Raw genomic sequence first — 17,928 nt, forward strand, 5'->3', positions numbered from 1 at the left:
GACTAACTTGTTTTAGTAATACCCTGCTCTTGTTAAACAGCCTGCCACTTCTACAGTGCGACTCTGTTGCTTTAGCTAGTTGTCTCAAATTGCTAGCAGCCTTTAGGTATTCATAAATCTTCTTTAAAAAGGAAATGTTGCATAATGCAGTGGGTTAGCTTTCTAACAGTTCTGTAACTCATCACTGACCACATGGTGTAACCAACAGGGGTTTGTTTTCTCACCATTCTGAAGGCTGAAAGCTGGAAATCTAAGGACATGATGAGGGAAAGGTTGTTTTATTCTGGTGGTTCCACGAGAGAGTTCTGCTCCAGATCCACCACGCAAGAGTCACTTCTCTCAGAGTCTTCACAACCACTTCTTCCCCTAGATGTCTATGTCTAAATTCCCTTTTTTTAAAAATAATAATGTGTGTTGATTTGAATAGCCTCCATAGATTCGTATATTCAACAGCTTTGTAGAGGTGTTTGTGAAGGGATAAGAGGTGTGGCCTTATTGGAGGAGGTATGTTGGTGGGGATGTGCTTTGATGTTTCAAAAGCCCATGTCAGTCTGAGTGAGCTCTCTCTTCCTCTCTCTTAGTCTGGTACTTGTGAATCAGATGTAAGCTTTTAGCTACTGCTTCAGTGCCATGGGTGTTAGCTGGCTACCATGCCCCTGTCATGATGATCATGAACTATAACCTTATGGAACCCTGAACCCCTACATGAAATTATTTCTTTTATAAGTTTTTCATGGTGTTTCTCATGGCATTGGAAAAGTAACTAAGACATAGCACCAGTACTAGTATCCTCACTGAAACTTATCATGTTTATTAAAACCTGTCTTTGGATATAGCCAGGTTCTGAGATATAAGGAGTGAGGAACTGAACAAATAAATTGAGGATAGAAGAAATAATTAAACCCTAATACTTATCTTCAGTATCTATTACTAGGTTATTATACACCTGGATCATAAAACAGTGGCTTTGTTCCCTCATGATCTATGGATCAGGAACCTTTGGTTGATTCAGTTTCTGCGAGACTGCAAGCAAGCTTCCACTAAGGGTTGAGGTCTCTTTTCAAGACTATGAGCAATCAATTCTGATCTCACATGTTTGTTTGCAGAATTCAGTACCTTGCTACATGGGTCTCACCAACATAATCAACTTGTATTATCAAAATCAATGAAAGAGGAAGTTCCTTTGTGGGAGTAGTGTGCCAGACTTGCCATTACCCTTGCCACACAGGATGGTTAGAAATAGACTCAATGGGCAGAAGAAGAGACAGAAGAATTTGAGCATCAGAAGGGAGGGATGCTGAGGTTCAACTTAGATTCATTCTATAACAGCAGCCTTCCCTTGCAGAGTTACACTGATTTAAAGATATTAAAAGCTCACAGAACACCATAGGGGGATAGCCTATTAGGCAATTAAGATAAAGTATGTCTCTCATCTCAGCATCCAAGATGGTCTACAATTTGCTTCCAACCCAGTTTTCTAAATAATATTCTTATCTATCCTTTGATTACCATATAACTCAGTGCTTTGTACAGCTCACTCTTTGAGGTCCCAGGATTCTATCTAAAACTTTACTAAGTCGCCTTTCTAAATTCTTTGTATTCTTAAATTATACAAGCCCAGAGATTGTTTTCTTGAACTTCTCCAGCTGGGATGATATATCCCTTTAGTTTTTCATTCAACTGATAACTCTTTGGGGAAATGATAAGATGTTTCCCATGAAATTTATAGCAAGGAAATAATCCAAATTTGTCTTTGTCTTGAAATTTACATTCTAGAGGAGCAGACAAGCTTTACAAAGAGTCAATTAAGAAGCTGTAGACAGAGCAAAAGACTGTGCAGAAATATAACAGGGTGCTTTTGGATTGAAAGGAAGAGTAACATGATTTTGGTTGAAGTAGTCAGAAAAAAACATGTGACACTCAGCCTTCAAAAATGGAGGAAAAAATGAGACAATGATTTCCAGTGAAAGAGGACTGTGGGACTGTGAGAAAAGTCTGAATTAGGACAGAGAATGACGTTCATAGAAAGGAAGGAAAGCTGACCTACTCAAAAGGCCATACTTGTTCAGCCATGTGAACAGTGTGTCAGGATTCCAAAGAAGACTAGAAGTCTTAAAGATGGCTCAAAGCCACCTCCATTTCTATATAAAGTTATTGCCAGTAATCTTTGAGCACCATTAAGAAACAAGTGGCCCTATCACATTTAAACTTTCAAAAGACCACTCGTATGGTTTTCTTTGAATAGACAGAAGAAAGATAAAGAAGTAGGGAGATCAATTATCATTGAGCTTTTAGTATATAACTGGAAATTAGTTCATAATAGCATTGTCAGAACCAGAAGTTGAAAACTGTATCCCTAAATGCCATTGTTATTTATTTCACAGAACACATAAGCAAAAAATAATTTCCTTATTTTTATAAGTTGTAAAAATGAAACAAAGTATGTGAGATTGCATATAGCTACAATACCTAAAATATTTACTATCTCGATTTTTTGTGTGAGAAAACTTACATTGTGGTAGCCATTTAACAGTGATATGTTGTGTTGGATTCATTATATTCTTCAAGAAATGTAATCACAATTCTGTGAGTTTCTCAGTATCTCTCCAACAGTATATTTTTCTCCTCCAGCATCTATGTCTGATGCTTTTGACTAAGAACCATGACTGATGAAGACATTTAATTTGATACTCCTGTGGGATAGTCAAGTGAAGACATTAAACAGAGTCAGCTATATGAGCCTGAAGCTCAGAGGAAAAAGAAGTCTTGGATACACACAGAAATTTGGGACTTGTTGGTTTATAAATGTTATTTAATACTACAGGAAGGGACAATATTGTTTAGGAATGGAGTGGAAAGTGAGGGAATGATATAGAACATGGAATAGTCCTACTTTTTTATAAGCATGACTTAAAAGGAAGTTTTATTCTCCATCATTCTGTTGTCACATAGCAAATTACACTTGCAGTATAATTCTAGATTCTGTCTTACATGAGAGAAATGAAAATAATGTCAATAATTATATTCAAGGAAAGTGACTTGTTCATATACGTGGAAACTTGCAAATCTCAAAGGAAATGTGGTTTATTTTCCTCTTGTGCCACACCTGTAGACATCACACTTTATATGTAGTAGACACTCAATATATGTCTCTATTCAAATTAACTCATCAGTCTTTTAAAACCTCTCCTCAAATTAAAAGAAAATGTTGTGAACAAATAAGTTCAAAGTGGTCTTAATACAATTGCTTTCCACATTTGGTAGGTTTAGGTTATCTTTTGGTCTATTGACAAGGTGCTTAACAAAAATTAGCAGGTTTTTTTTTTGGTAGCTATTTTCTACACTACAAGACAGGTGATTATTGGACCATACTCTTTTTCAAAAGTCTCATTGGAGAGATTAATTTAGAAAATCAACTTTCTACCCTTTAAAACCAGATATTTTGTTTGCGTAATAACTTTCTGTCACATTTGTGTAGTGTGTTCATGTTGTCCAATACATGTTCCTTCGTAAATGCATGTATACATGTGGGTTCAAGTGAGCACGTGAACATTGGCATATGGAAACTAGAAGTCAACCTCAAATGTCTTTTTAAATCTTTCTCCTTGTTTGTTTGGTTTGCTTTGGGATCTCTCACTAAACTGTGAGCACTGCCACTTAGGATGGTATGAGTTAGCTCCACAGATCTGCCTGTCTGTCTTCCCAGCTCTGGATGGTAGGCACACCCTGCTGCACCTGTGTTTCAGTATTAATGCTGCTGATCTAAGTCAGGTTACGATACTTGTACAGAAAGCACCCCATCAACCAAACCATCTCCTTCTGCCTACAAGATGCCAGAGATTTGACAGTGTTCCAAGATAATGCATCTTACAAAGCTGAGAAATGCTTAGTAGGCTTAACCATGAATCCCCTGTTTTAATCACCTTTTAGAAAGGCACATTAAATAAAGTCCACATCATTCACGTGTATTTAAAATTCTCAATGAAAACTGTCTGCACTTTCCACTGTGTAGGTTTGCCTAAGCAAATACTTTTATCCGGTATGTTTTACATTTGCACATGTAACAAAGTTGCCTTAAATTAGTTTCAAGTCCATTATAGATCCACCCTGAGCCAGCTACTGTACATGAACATAAATGAAAGCCCACGGAGAACTCAGTCAATGTGTCACTGGAAGGTAGGTACTCTCTTTCCACTCCTCCTCCTGTTTTTCATCTACTAACTTATTTATTAAATATTTGTTTCAATAATACAGTTGTAAAGTCTTCCTTTGATATGAATTTGTAACTGAAAAACTGTTTCATTAAACTTGCAACTGAGAGTGATTTCAACTAAGTATCTGAAGGTTACCATAAAATAGGATGTTCATATCACCTAAAGTTGTGTGACTTTTGGTTAAACCTCACTTCGTTTATAGTTTCTACACACAGAGCACTTTCTGATGTTTCCCCATCCAAAGCATAGTCAATCCACTGCTCGGTAAACCTTGTGTCCTCCCCATAAGTGTTGATAAATGAAGTCCATGTTTCCTGTTTCACTGATACTGCCAAAGCCCAGGCAGATATTTGTAAGAACTATTGTCACGAGTCCTAAAGTCACATAGAGTGACTTGCATTGCTGTGCTCTGAGGTATGATCTTCAGAGTCGCTTTTGGTCCCCCACACTCCCACTCACTAATCTACATAAAACAAGCTGTATATTAACAGTTTCCTAAAGCCAAAGCTGTTTGTCACTTTTAATTCTACAAAACTTAAAGACTGTGTTGTAGAATATTAGTTGAAGATGTGTTACATATGTTTATGCTGTGGAACATTTGTTTAATGATGCAAAGATGTATTGCATTCTTTTATTTTATTTTATTTTACAATATAATTTAGTTCTACATATCAGCCACAGATTCCCTTGTTCTCTCCCCTCCCGTCCCCTCCCCTTCCCCCCAGCCCATCCCCCATTCCCACCTCCTACAGGGCAAAGCCTCCCCCAAGGATTGAGATCAACCTGGTAGACTCAGCCCAGGCAGATCCAGTCCCCTCCTCCTAGGCTGAGCCAAGCATCTCTGTCTCTGCATAAGCATTCTTTTATGTTGCCTTTGTTTAATTCTATGAAGCTGTGATACTTTGTCTGTCTAAAATACCTGATGGTCTAATGAGGAGCTGAATGGTCAATAGCTAGGCAGGAGAAAGGATATGTGGGGCTGCCAGGCAGAGAGAATAAATAGAAGGAAAAAAGGGGGGAATGGGAAGAGGAGAAGAAGGAGAGAGGATGCCAGGGGCCAGTCACCAAGCTACACAGCAAGCCACAGAATAAGAAGTAAAGAAAGGTTCATAGAATAGAGAAAGATAAAAGTCCAGAGGCAAAAGGTAGATGGGATAGTTTAACTTAAGGAAAGCTGACTAGAAACAAGCCAAGCTAAGGCTGGGTATTCATAAGAAAGACTAAGCCTCTGTGTCATTATTGGGAGCTGGGGGTGGGTCTCTCAGAGAGCCAAAAGAGTAAAGAAACAACAACTACAATTGTGAATTGGGACATCATTTGAAATACTGGAATTTCTGACATGAAATTTAAATCATTTCATAGCATTAAAAAATTTTATTCTCTTATGTATTATATCCCAATAGCAGTTTCTCCTCTGTAGACAAATTTCTAAATGGTCTTATTAAATAAGAAACACAGAGTCAAATATAGAGATCAGAGCAAGAGCCACATCTACCTTTAGCTTACCACTCTCTGTCGTCCTTCCCCTTAGAGACCTTCTTCCCATGTGTCTTGTGTTTTATTGCTTTTCTGTTCTGACTTCTCATTGGCTCTAAGCCCAGCCACATGACTTCCTCATCACTGCCTATCTATACAGACCTCCTGGTCTCTATGGTTTGTACTGAGATTAAAGACTCAAGGGTCACCATGCTTGGCTGTGTCCTTGACCACACAGAGACTCTGCCTGCCATGTGATCAGATTAAGGGCATGGGCAACCACCATCTGACTTCAATTCCTGGCTCTGAGTCGCTATTGACCTCTGATCTCCAGGCAAATTTTATCTATTAACATACAAATAAAATCACATTTCAGCACAATTAAAATATTACCACACCTCTCCTTCCTCTCTTCCCAGTCCCATTCATTTTTTCTCAAAAAGGACCTCCCATGGATATCAACCCAACATGGCATACCAAGTTGTAGTAAGACTAGGCTCCTCCCCTTGTACTAAGGCTGGATAAGGCAACCCCTTAGTAGGAAAGAGTCCCAAAAGCAAGCAAAGTAGTCAGAGACAGCCTCCTCCTCCAACTCTCACTGTTAGGGGTCGCATAAGAACACTAAGCCACACAACTGTAACACATGTGCAGAGGACCTATGTCAGATCCATGCAGGTTCCTTGGGTTGTCGGTTCTGTCTCTGTGAGCCTTGATGAGCCCAGGCAAGTTGATTCTGTGGGTTTTCTTGTGTCCTTGACCCCTCTGGTTCCTAAAATCCTTCCTCCCCCATCTTCTGCAAGATTCCCCAAGCTCCACCTAGAGTTTGACTGTGAGTCTCTGCATCTGTTTTCATCAGTTGCTGGACAAATCCTCTCTGGGACAAGACCAACTAATGACTAGTCTAACTTGAGGCCCATGCCACAAGAGGAAGCTCACCTCTTACACTACTTGGAAGGTGCAGATCCAGAGACAGGAAAGCCCAGAGAAGATAAAACCAAATATGACTAGCATAAAAAAATAGACAATGAAATGATTCCTAATAATAGTCTGCTATACCTTGTGTTTTTTAAACTTATCTTTGTTTTTATTTGATGGTTTACACAAATGATCCTTGACCCACATATGCTAGAGATAAAAGTGAGAAGTCCATAGCAAAGGATAAGGAATATCTCTACCTATGTGGGGTATTACACACTATGTTTATCTTATTTTTGTAACTATGGAATTACAAAGAGTTAAATACATATGATAAAGGATTTGGCTCCTTAACATCCGTAGGTGGTTTCATTGCCTTTTTATACCCATAATATAGGCAGTGATTTTTCACTAGTATTGTGTGGCTCACTACAGTGAGAGTGCACAGGCCTCTTTCTAAGTACCATGCATGTAAAAACATCTCTTGAGGTCTTCACCCTACAAAGTATCCTGAGCTCATGTGGCCCATATTGTCATTTTTACTTCTGATCTCATTCTCCTTCAAGGTCTTTGCATTAGTTATGTCTGATTTTTGAATCATTTTCTTAAATTTCCATCTTTAATGAATAGCAGTTATTTTTATTCTACCACCATTCCACTGTTAGCACAGATATGAGGTCAGTCCTGACTTCTCCTTCCCTGAAATGTGAACATCTACATCTCTTCCTATATCCTCAGCATACTGTGCAGTGCTAGAAAACAGTAGACTTGGTTAAATCATTAATGAAAGAATAAATGGGTTAATATGACTACTGTCATAATTCTGGTTAATATCCAAGAGGAAATCAGTTAAAGAACTGGTTGTGGTGCTGAGCACATGTATTCTGCTGCAGTTAGGAGATGCTGTGTTGCTGGGCAGTGGTGGGGCACACCTTTAATCCCAGCACCCAGGAAGCAGAGGCGGGCAGATCTCTGTGAGTTTCAGGTCAGCCTGGTCTACAAAGCGAGTTCCAGGAAAGGTGCAAAGCTACTCAGAGAAACTCTGTCTTGAAAAACCAAGAGAGAGAGAGAGAGAGAGAGAGAGAGAGAGAGAGAGAGAGAGAGAGAGAGAGAGAGAGAGAGAGATGCTGTGTTGCTAGACACCAGAAAAGAGGCAAGAATGCCCCAAGTCAATTCTAATTTAAAAATCTTCCTTTCACACCACATAGTCGAGCTGATAATGGCAGATGGTAAACAGCTGCTTATTAAATATTCCTCATTTCAGGAAAATAGGGATTACATATTTTCTATACACCATTTAGTAGCTAAAACTTACTGTTTAAAAGTTATATTTGCTCATGTTTACAAGGTCCCAATATTCTACCCAAAATAGTAGGATATACCAGACAGTTCCTAGCTGTTTATTAGTTGTTCAAATGAGAGCACTTACCAAATCTAAGTGAAATCTTGTCTTATAGTTTTAAAGTATCATTAATGTCTTCTGGATATTTCAGAGAGAGCACAACAATAAATAAATAGATAAATAAATAAATAAACTCCTTCACTGTGTAATTATGCAAGCAGAGATTCAAACTCTTTCCTGAACATAGAGGTCACCTAGCATAATTATTGGTAATCATGCTTGGCTGTATGTACTTTAATGCTTGTTCCTCTGGAGATTAGCTTGCCTTCATATATTATTTCATTAATCCCTACCCCAATTGTGTAAAGGAGAAAGCAGGGGGTACTTTTTATGCTTAAAGTGTTATTTCTTCTCAGCTGTGGCAACCAGAGTCCAAGGAGGTTAAGCAACTGGCTGAGGGTCACACCCTTTGTCAACTGCTGATTTAAATGGTTTTATTCTCATCTCTGCCATTTCCTGTGTGAACCACACTGCCTTCAGATGCATTCCCTCAGGCTTCACTATGTAGTATCCTGACCCATAGCATGGTTGAATTTTATTAAGTAACAAAAGGTTAAACCTTTACAAAATAGGCCCCGGGTCAACAGGGACTATACTACATCTTGCTTTCTACAAGGTCTTCTTCATATGAATGAACTGTCAGAATAATTTCATAATTCATTATTCTTCCATGTTTGCAGATAGGATTCTTCTGTTTACTGGTGAATAGAGAGCACACAAATATGTCAAGGCAAAGCAATGAAAATACAGGATCCTGCTGTCAGTAGAATTAATGTTTTCTCCTAACAGCATCACTACAACATCATAACACTCAGCGACTTTGATGTCAAGAACGTAAATGAAAGGAAACAGATTCTGAGCTGCCTGATTGTCCTAAATCAATAGCAAATATTATTTGAATATTACACTGAACAGCTGTAATTCTAGTTTTACTTTTCAGCCCTGGGGCTGCAGCCATCATGCTTCAAGAACAACAGTTACAAGCCAAAACAGTATTTTGAAAGGCATTCTGTCAGTTTGCTTTAAAAAGTATTTCTTGTTCTGATGAAGTCTAATATAAAATGATGAATAAACTTCACTTCTATAATAAAGAAGGCAAGGTCATCCCTACATAGGAATAATATAATATATATTTATATATTATGTATTGTTAATATTATAATTATTAATATGTATATATTAATATTCAATGTATGAAACCTAAAACAATGTTTGGCTGAGGCAAGTTCAAAACAAAAACAGGAAACAAGATGATTCCAGAAGAGTCTCATGATACTTTAGAGCAGTGCTTCTTGGATCTAGCTTCAGCGTAAGGTGAGGTAAAATCCAACAGGGACCCACTGCTCCACATCTAGAAGGTTTCTCTGACTAATGACTCTATGAATAACTTCCCCAAATCTCTCATTCTGCTCCAAGAATTTCTTAGCCTCATTGGATAATTAATTCTTTTCACTGGAATGTACTGTCCAAGCTTTGCTACATATTTTTCCTCACATCTAGAATTCCTGGAAAGAAAGAGAAATAAGACACTGTCCCAACCATGAGTGCCACCCTTGAAAGATAAATATCTCCTGTGTTTGGGGTTTTGTTTAAATCAGAAAAGCAAAGCCCAACAAAGTTGCACATGCCCTGAGTTTAAGATTCAGTTTCTCTGCTGTGTTCCCAGAGACAAAGCAAATGGTAGAGAGAGAGAAAAGTCCATGCACAACAGAAGCCAAGACCTAAGTGTGAGACCACTTCTTTTTTTTTCCCAACTGATTTCAAATATTTTAGAAACATACACTTTTAGAACATGGACACACAAAACAAATTGTAAGGACATTGTAATGAGTTCCTGAAAGATGGTTTTTTTTAAATGAAAGAAGCATTAAGTTCTAGAAGCACATACCATAACTGAGTTAAACTTGACTTATAGTGTACTTTAATAACCTGCAGGGATGATAGGGAAAGAACATGGAGATAGAATGATTAGGACAAATTTTTTTATATCAGTAGACCATTTTCATATACAATCCCTTGATATGTTTCTGATTTCTTCATGCTGTTTCCTGTAATTAATTGTAATTCATGGGTACCTTGAAATTTCTCTTATGTATCAGTTTGGTCTTTCCTTTGAATTCTGTCTTTCTACTACCTATTGATGAGAACTTCACACAGTTTCATTTGAATGAATGGAAATCACTTCCAGATGAGGGATAGCCAGCTCCTCATGCAGACTTTGCTGCCAATTGTAATGGCTGTAATGTAAGCTCCTCACATGCCACTTCGGGTCTCTTTCTTCTCATTGGTACAACGGAAATAACTCCAGCATAGACTCAGAGGACTGCTGTGAGAGTAAAGAGGTAACACACTGTCCTTAGGACGCTGTAAACACTAGAAAATATCAATATTTATTTGTAGCATTATCAGAAAGTTTTATTCTTTCTTTTTCTAATTATCCTTTCCATCCCCCACTATTTTCTGTCACTTTTTAAAAATGAGTGTCTGCAGTGGAAAGAGCAGTGGACTGACTGGGAGTCAAGGTAATTGTGTTTCTGTTCTGGCCCTAAACCTCTTATTTTTTATGAATGATTACTTGGGAATTTCACTCACTACTTCAGGTTTTTAATTTCCTTGTTTATGAAAATGAAGGAGATAAATTATAGCCATATTTTCAAGGCATTCAAATCAACCTATGAATTAAATATCAAATAAAAGACACAGAACTAGTGGCCAGATATTTATTTTATTGACAAATCACATTCCAAAAACCACAATGCACAATATAAGAAATGTCTGCCTTCATTGCACACAAAGCAAAGGAAGCAATAATCTTTAAAAGGAGATGTCTTTTTTATTAGATAAATGTAACCTTAGGTTAAAGTCATGTGACAGAATGATAAAATGGAATATTTTACATCAGTTCCAGCTGACTGCTCAAGACAGTTGGTGCCTTAATATAAGCTGAATTATGACACCATCATGAAAGAACAAATAGTGAATTTATGGAAACAAACTTGGTGAATTTAGGCTTTCTTAGCCACTTTACAAGCACAAAATTATTGAAAGTGAAGATAACAGTGAGAGTTTTGGGAAAAGCTGCTAGGCTACAGTCTACTTCCTAGTGTCTGTCCATAGCCTTTTCAAAATATTGAGGGACAAAGGTTCAACCAAACTACTCCGAGTTTGTGATGTGTGCTCTGGAGTTGGAGAAGCACAATGTTTTGCGAATTATGGTTGTCTGAAACATCAAAAGAGAAATAGAGCAATATTCTTTCCTTAGGAGGTAAATGGTGTGTTAAGCTTTCCACAGATATAGTAGGCAGGAAAACACACAGGAGAAAGGTAGAGAGACAATCAGGAGGACCTGACATACTGCCCAGGATTCTTTCTGTGACTGAGTGACTTGGAGGAAATAAGATTGTGGGCTGAGGAAACACCAACTTAAGAAGCAGTAGGTGATGCGGCCATCTTGATAAGATGTGTACAGGTAAGAATCCGTGAAGGATGGAATAAACTCACATGCTCTGTGATAATTCTTCATCAAAGAAGAAGATCAAATCCATCATTAGACTGGTTCAGAGAAGTGAAGCCAGGCATCATGACAGATTTAACTGGAGGGATTTTTTTATTTGAAATTTAAAAATTCATTTAAAATTATTTATTTTATTATGACTATGACTGGCTTGTATGTGTCTATGTCTGTGCATCACAGTACCTATGGAGGTCAGAAAAGGGTATCTGATATTCTGGAACTGGAGTTACAGTCAGCTATAGCTGCTATGTGGGTGCTGGGAATCAAACCTGGGTTCTCACGAAGAACAACCAGTGATCTAAACCACTGATTCAATTCTGCTCCAAAAAATACTTAATTGTTTCTCTCTTTTCTATAGAAGTTTGAAATATTCAGAAATCAAAGAGTGGAGAAAGTGGTAAAAGAACAGGACTGGAGGAGGGCAGAAAATGCCATATAGATTCTATTTCTGTAGTGCTGGTGCCTACTATGAGGTACCTCATGTTGTGAAGAGGGGACTGGGTAAAGCTTTTATTATCACACCTACAGGCAGTAATAATTATGGAACATGGATTGTTTTCGAGTAAGCTAAAACTATCATGTCACTCAGCCTGAGTTTCATGGGCAGGAAAGCAAGGTCAATGAAGAATCATTAAAAGAAAAGAAGACAAGAGTTGAAATTGGGAGTCTAAACACCCATCTGGCAGGTATTAGATTCCAACAACCTGAACTCATTGTTGTGTGATGAAGCTGTCCTCCTGGTTTGTTTAGGGCTTCTGCTTAGTATTTTGTACTGCAGATCCTTGCATTAGGATATCAAGAAACTGGTTAAAAAAAGAACACTTGATAATATCTATTATTTTTAACAATCATAGATATGAGAAAAGTTGTGAAATATTCACTCATAAATTTTTATTTATCTTCTAAGCCTAAGCTCATTCGGATATTTTTATTAGATGATAACACTGTGACAACAATAATATATAAATACCTTCTATGGAAAGATATAGCAATTTGTTATTTTTATCAACATATAAAAAAACTGTACAATCTAGCTAGAATAATAGGAAACATTTCACAAAACTCATTTTGGTCTTAAATTTGCATGGTCTCTTAAAATTTTAAGTATTGTCAGGGGCAAAATTTTGATTTCTTTATGACAAGAGAAAGGATAGTTTGGGATAAGGATATTTACCCTCATGGGTTTAGAGTTATATTAGAATTTAGATTTGCCAAGATTGCCAGCCTTAGCTGAATGGCTACTATGTTCCACACAGTATGCTAAGGGTTTTATGCATAAAACTTGAGGTAATCCTCAGCAGATACTTAGAGAATACTTATTATTATATTAACTAATAAAGAAGTTCAGTAAATTGATGCTAATTTATTTACATTAAAATTCCCTTTATCACAGTTGTTAAATGGAAGCATTAGAATTTAAAATCAGGGCTTAACTTACCCCAGTGACCATGACCTTTCTATCATACCACAGGGAAATTTGTACATATTTCTTTATTTCTAAAGATTAAATTGGATATGTTGGGAATGTCTGTATAATATAAAATCACTTTATGTCTCAAAGTATTAGCATTATGACTTAAAAATAATTATTTCACCTTTTGTCTTAGACCTTCTAGAGACCCGAGTCCTTTACTCTTATTCTCAAGGATGTAAAGACTGTAGGTAGATGTTTAGACTAATCATTTCAATTAATTTTTTTTCTGAAAGTGATACTTCATTTGTCTCTTTTCCTACAAACTAGACAGTGTCTGGAGCTTAGTAGATGCTTCAAAAATATCTGTTGATGAAAAAAAACTGATAATGACCCACCCCTTCTCACCTTAATCATTTAATGTACATTTATTACATGGTGAGTAAATGATAAATGTAGTGAGCAAGCAAAAAATTGTCTCAACCAAATGGATTGCATAATCTGGTGGGGAAGACATTGAATTGAGCACCAGTAGTTAGGAATGGTCAGCACTCCATGTGAGATTCTAAGGATGCCATGAGAGTGGCTAGCTCGGTTCTTTCTATAGCATGGTCTGGATACTTGTGAGTGTGGAGGTTGGGCCTGGTCAGAGCCATTTTTTTTTTTTTATATTTCACATTACACAGCAGGATGCTGTACATATTGAATCTGTATTTTCATCCTATTGAGTAGAGAGGAAACTGGACATCAGTGGAGAGAAAGTTAACTAAAAATGGAAGCAGTCTCACCCAAGGTCCATCACCCAGAAGGAAAACAGCTATAATAGTTACAGCTCCAGTGGTAGGACCACCAAGGAAATTCCCAGTGACCAATGGAAAGTGTTTAGTAGAATCTTTTGCACCCAGTCTGCTTAGCTGAACTCCTCTGGCAACATTTTTTCCCTAGAGTGAAATGATATGTGAAGCTTCTCAAATACCAGATAAAGGAGGAAGACGGGCATCAAGAGGCCTCTGATATCCTACCCAGGGTTCTCTCTGTGACTGAATGACTTGGAGAAAGTGAGATTGTGGGTCAAGGAAACACCAACATAAAAAGTGAACCTACAGGTAAATATCTGTGGAGAATGGGGATCATTTCACATGCTCTGTGCCAATTCTCTACCAGAGAAGGAGATCAAAGTCAACATTAGACTGGTTCAATGAAGTTGACCCTTAATCGTTGTAGATTTAACTGAGAGTTTATTATTGTTGTTTTTTAAAATTACAATAAAAAATCTTTTTTTTAAAAAATATGGATTTATTTTATTCTATGTGTATGCATGTTCTACCTGTATTTATGTCTGTTCATTAAACCACACAGTACCTGGCAGCCACATTAAACAATGTATTCATAATTCATTTAATTTGTTAAAATGGAATTCCAATTGTTTTTATTTACCTATTTAACATTTTTTTGTATTTCTTATATGATCTATGGGAACATATTTCTGTAAAATTATTTTTCGCTCTTCTTCCTTTAAAAAAATAACAATCAGATGCCGGGCGGTGGTGGCGCACGCCTTTAATCCCAGCACTTGGGAGGCAGAGGCAGGCGGATCTCTGTGAGTTCGAGGCCAGCCTGGGCTACCAAGTGAGTTCCAGGAAAGGCACAAAGCTACACAGAGAAACCCTGTCTCAAAAAACCAAAAATAAAAAAAAAAAAAAAACAATCAGAAGAATGCAAACTAGTAATTTTCCACTTTCAGTGCCTTGACTTACATGGTGTCCCAGTCCATTTTGTGCCATCAATAACCTTGTCACAGACTGATGAATTACAATGAGTAGAATTTTATTCAGCTCACACTTAGGGAGTCTAGGAACACTCATGACCAAGAAGCTCTACCCAGTGAGAATGTGACTGCATGACTGCTGTCTCTGTCTGTCTGTCTGTCTGTCTATCTATCTATCTATCTATCTATCTATCTATAGCTATGTCATATATATATATACATTACTATGTCATATATATGTACATATACACATTGCTATGTCATATATATACATATACATACATACACACATATACACATATATATGTATATATATACATATATATATATATATATGTGTGTGTAAAGCATTACATGAAGATAGACTGAGGGACAAACTTGATTTTATTACAGTCTCACTCCAGAAAAATGACATTACTCTATTCTTTAGGGCTCTGACTACATGACCTATGCAACCTTAAGGATGAGACCTCTCAATACTGTTTGTTGCTTCCACATTAAGTTCCCAGGCCTGGAACTAGGAAGAACACATTTATAGGATTGTGCACAGTGTTTTCAGTTACGGAAGGCATCCTGGCAGACACACAGAGTGTTTATTTGGCTTTCTTCCTTTTCTCTTCTGCTCCCTTTGCACTTCTTTCCCTCTTCTTCTTGTCTTCTATCACCCCCCTCCCTTCTTGCCTCTTCTTCTCAGGCACACACTCTAATCTACTTTGACTTTTTTCCAAAGTCTGTCATTTTCCATTTATTTTTTCACGGAAACAGCTTTTCACTGCTCTCAATAAAGTGTGTTTGTGTTTCAATTTTCTTTATTTACCATTAAAGTTTGTCATGGTCCTGCTTCCAGTAACCTTGGGTCTTCTTGTAACTGCATTTGTTGAAAGAATCCTTTCTAAACTAGCAATGATACTTTGTTTTGTTTTATCAAAGAACAAGAGAAAAATAACTTCCACAGAAATTATTATGCTACATTATTAAGACTGAAGCTCCTTCAGTGCAGATTTGAGATTTTGGACAATTCAAGTGAAACTATTCAATATTGCTTTACTGAGATCTAGCATGAGTTTTATTTTTTTTTAAATATAGCCAAGTATTTAGTAATTTTTTTCTATTTCTATAGAAAGTGTCCAAATAACATGTTTTTAAAGTCTCTATGTAGATGTATGGTTTTAATTGGATTACATAGATTAAATCTAAAAATAATTTTTCGGGGTAGAAATATCATGAAAGCCATTGATTGCATAGCTTCCAGTAGCTAATTTTTTTTAACTATTTCCAAGCTGAAAGCAAATTGTAAGCACATTTTTCTCTGATTTTGGTGTTCTCTGAAAGAGTACTTAGTGTATACTAGTGCAAATCAGACATTTGGGGCACAATTTAGGAATACTTTCTTTTAAAATTTGCATCATGAAAAATTTAAAAAGTCAAAAGGAAATGTACAAAACTTTCTCCCAAAAGAGCTGCATAAAATGAGTCCTTGAGACACTGGATTGACAGAAGCATCTGCACATAGTGGCCTGTGCTATCTATGGACCTGGGACCTCAACCTCTCACTCTATCTAGGAGTTTATTTGAAACCTCTTAAGACATACAATGAAAAAGTAAGAGAAGGGCACTGAGCAACAGATAAACACTACAAGTGAGCTCCCGTACAATTTTACCACTGTACTGTTTTCATTGTATTTGATCTAAAGATGCATTTGCAGGGAGGAATAACGAAACACATTTTGAAATAACTAGTTAACCCAATGACAAAACATGGTAAAGGAAAAGAAGGGGAACGGCTTTGATTTCCATTCTGCTTCAGGTCATGTGCAGGTCATGTTTCACACAGACTCCATTTTCATATATTTTAATAGACTCTGTATAGGAAATTTAAATAATGATTGTGGAAAGAATCGGATCTACAGGAGCATAGCAAAACGTCACTTTAACACTAACCTCTCAGTGATGGATAAGCGAACAAAAGCAGGAGAAAGAACACTTTCTCCAAGTTAAAAGGCAAAAAAAAAGATGTCTGTGCCCTGGCTGTTGATGTGAAAGGAATATTTGATTGCAGTGGCCTTGAAACAGGACAGTCTGGTTTAGAATTATTCTAGGAATATGAGATTAAATACCAAAACATTTATTTTATTTAGAAATTCATTAAAAATGAGGAGATTTAAGGGTCACGCTGTTCTGTCCTTTAATGTTTTTTTAATGACAATAGCATAGCAGTTGAAATTGCACTGATTTCCACCCATGTCTTCTCATCTATGCCTACATCGCCAGAGCCAGCATCTACTTCTCAATAACTTTGCTTTGGTTCTCAGTACAGGAAGCATCTTGGGTCTTACTTATATCTTGGACTCCTGTTTCTTATGCCTTTTAAAGACACATGTAGCATCTTTTCAGATAAGAGCTTATTCTGCCAGGAAGAGGATAATTGCAGCTTCAAGCACAATTTCAGACTTCCAGGCTGAACTCTTTCAGCATCTCCTTCAGACATAACCTTAAAAACAGCTTTGTTTCCCATGGGTGGTATTCTACTTATTTCTCTAATTTACATGTCTGTTTTCTTCTGCATTGTGTGACACATAAAATAATTTAAAGAAATCCTGAGTGAACAGTACAATGTCCGCCACCCAATCGCTTGAGTCAGTGTGTAATAATTGGACTGATATATGGATAGACCATTATGAGACTTGTTAAAGTTTATGTCAGGTCCACACAATAATTACTAAAGGCCTAATTCAGACCAGCTTTCCCCCACAAAATCAAATAAAGGAGGTACTGGATACACCATGCATCAGAGGGATTAGCCAATTCTCTCTGCACAGCAGTGACCTTTGTATCCCTCCATTAACGAGTGGGAAAGATTTAACCGCACTGCGGGTGTTATGCTATTTTCCGGCCATTATTTAAAACATGTCAAAATGAGTTCTGCAATGTTTCCGTCTTTTTTAACCTAACCTGTTCCCCAGTCAAAAATCACAATCTTCTCTTCCTTCTTATCCTGTTTTGTCCCCTTTTCTGCCTACCTTTCTATCTTCCCTTCCTCCTTCTCTCCTTTCTTCCCTACTTTCTTTCTAATCCATCTTTCTTTCTGTCATCCTTTGTGTGTGTTTGTGGGGGGGGGGGCGCGGTGCATGCATGTCCTACATAATTCTGCAGGCATCTAGGAACTGCACGCCAAAAGTCCTTTATGGTAGGTAGCTACACTGCTTGTTCACTAGGAAGTGAATATCT

General features: G+C 37.2%; 1 long non-coding RNA gene across 1 annotated transcript in view; it reads left to right on the forward strand.

Annotated features, from left to right (window-relative positions):
• Window positions 1–14,221, forward strand: part of LOC121830540 (uncharacterized) — a 32,073-nt gene extending 17,852 nt beyond the window's left edge. The window contains exon 3 of the long non-coding RNA XR_013052428.1: window positions 13,878–14,221. This is a non-coding gene — a long non-coding RNA (uncharacterized LOC121830540). The remainder of the gene's footprint in view (window positions 1–13,877) is intronic.
• Window positions 14,222–17,928: the final 3,707 nt, after the last annotated feature.

Source organism: Peromyscus maniculatus, chromosome 6, assembly GCF_049852395.1.
Source record: "Peromyscus maniculatus bairdii isolate BWxNUB_F1_BW_parent chromosome 6, HU_Pman_BW_mat_3.1, whole genome shotgun sequence".
NCBI classification, from domain to species: domain Eukaryota; kingdom Metazoa; phylum Chordata; class Mammalia; order Rodentia; family Cricetidae; genus Peromyscus; species Peromyscus maniculatus.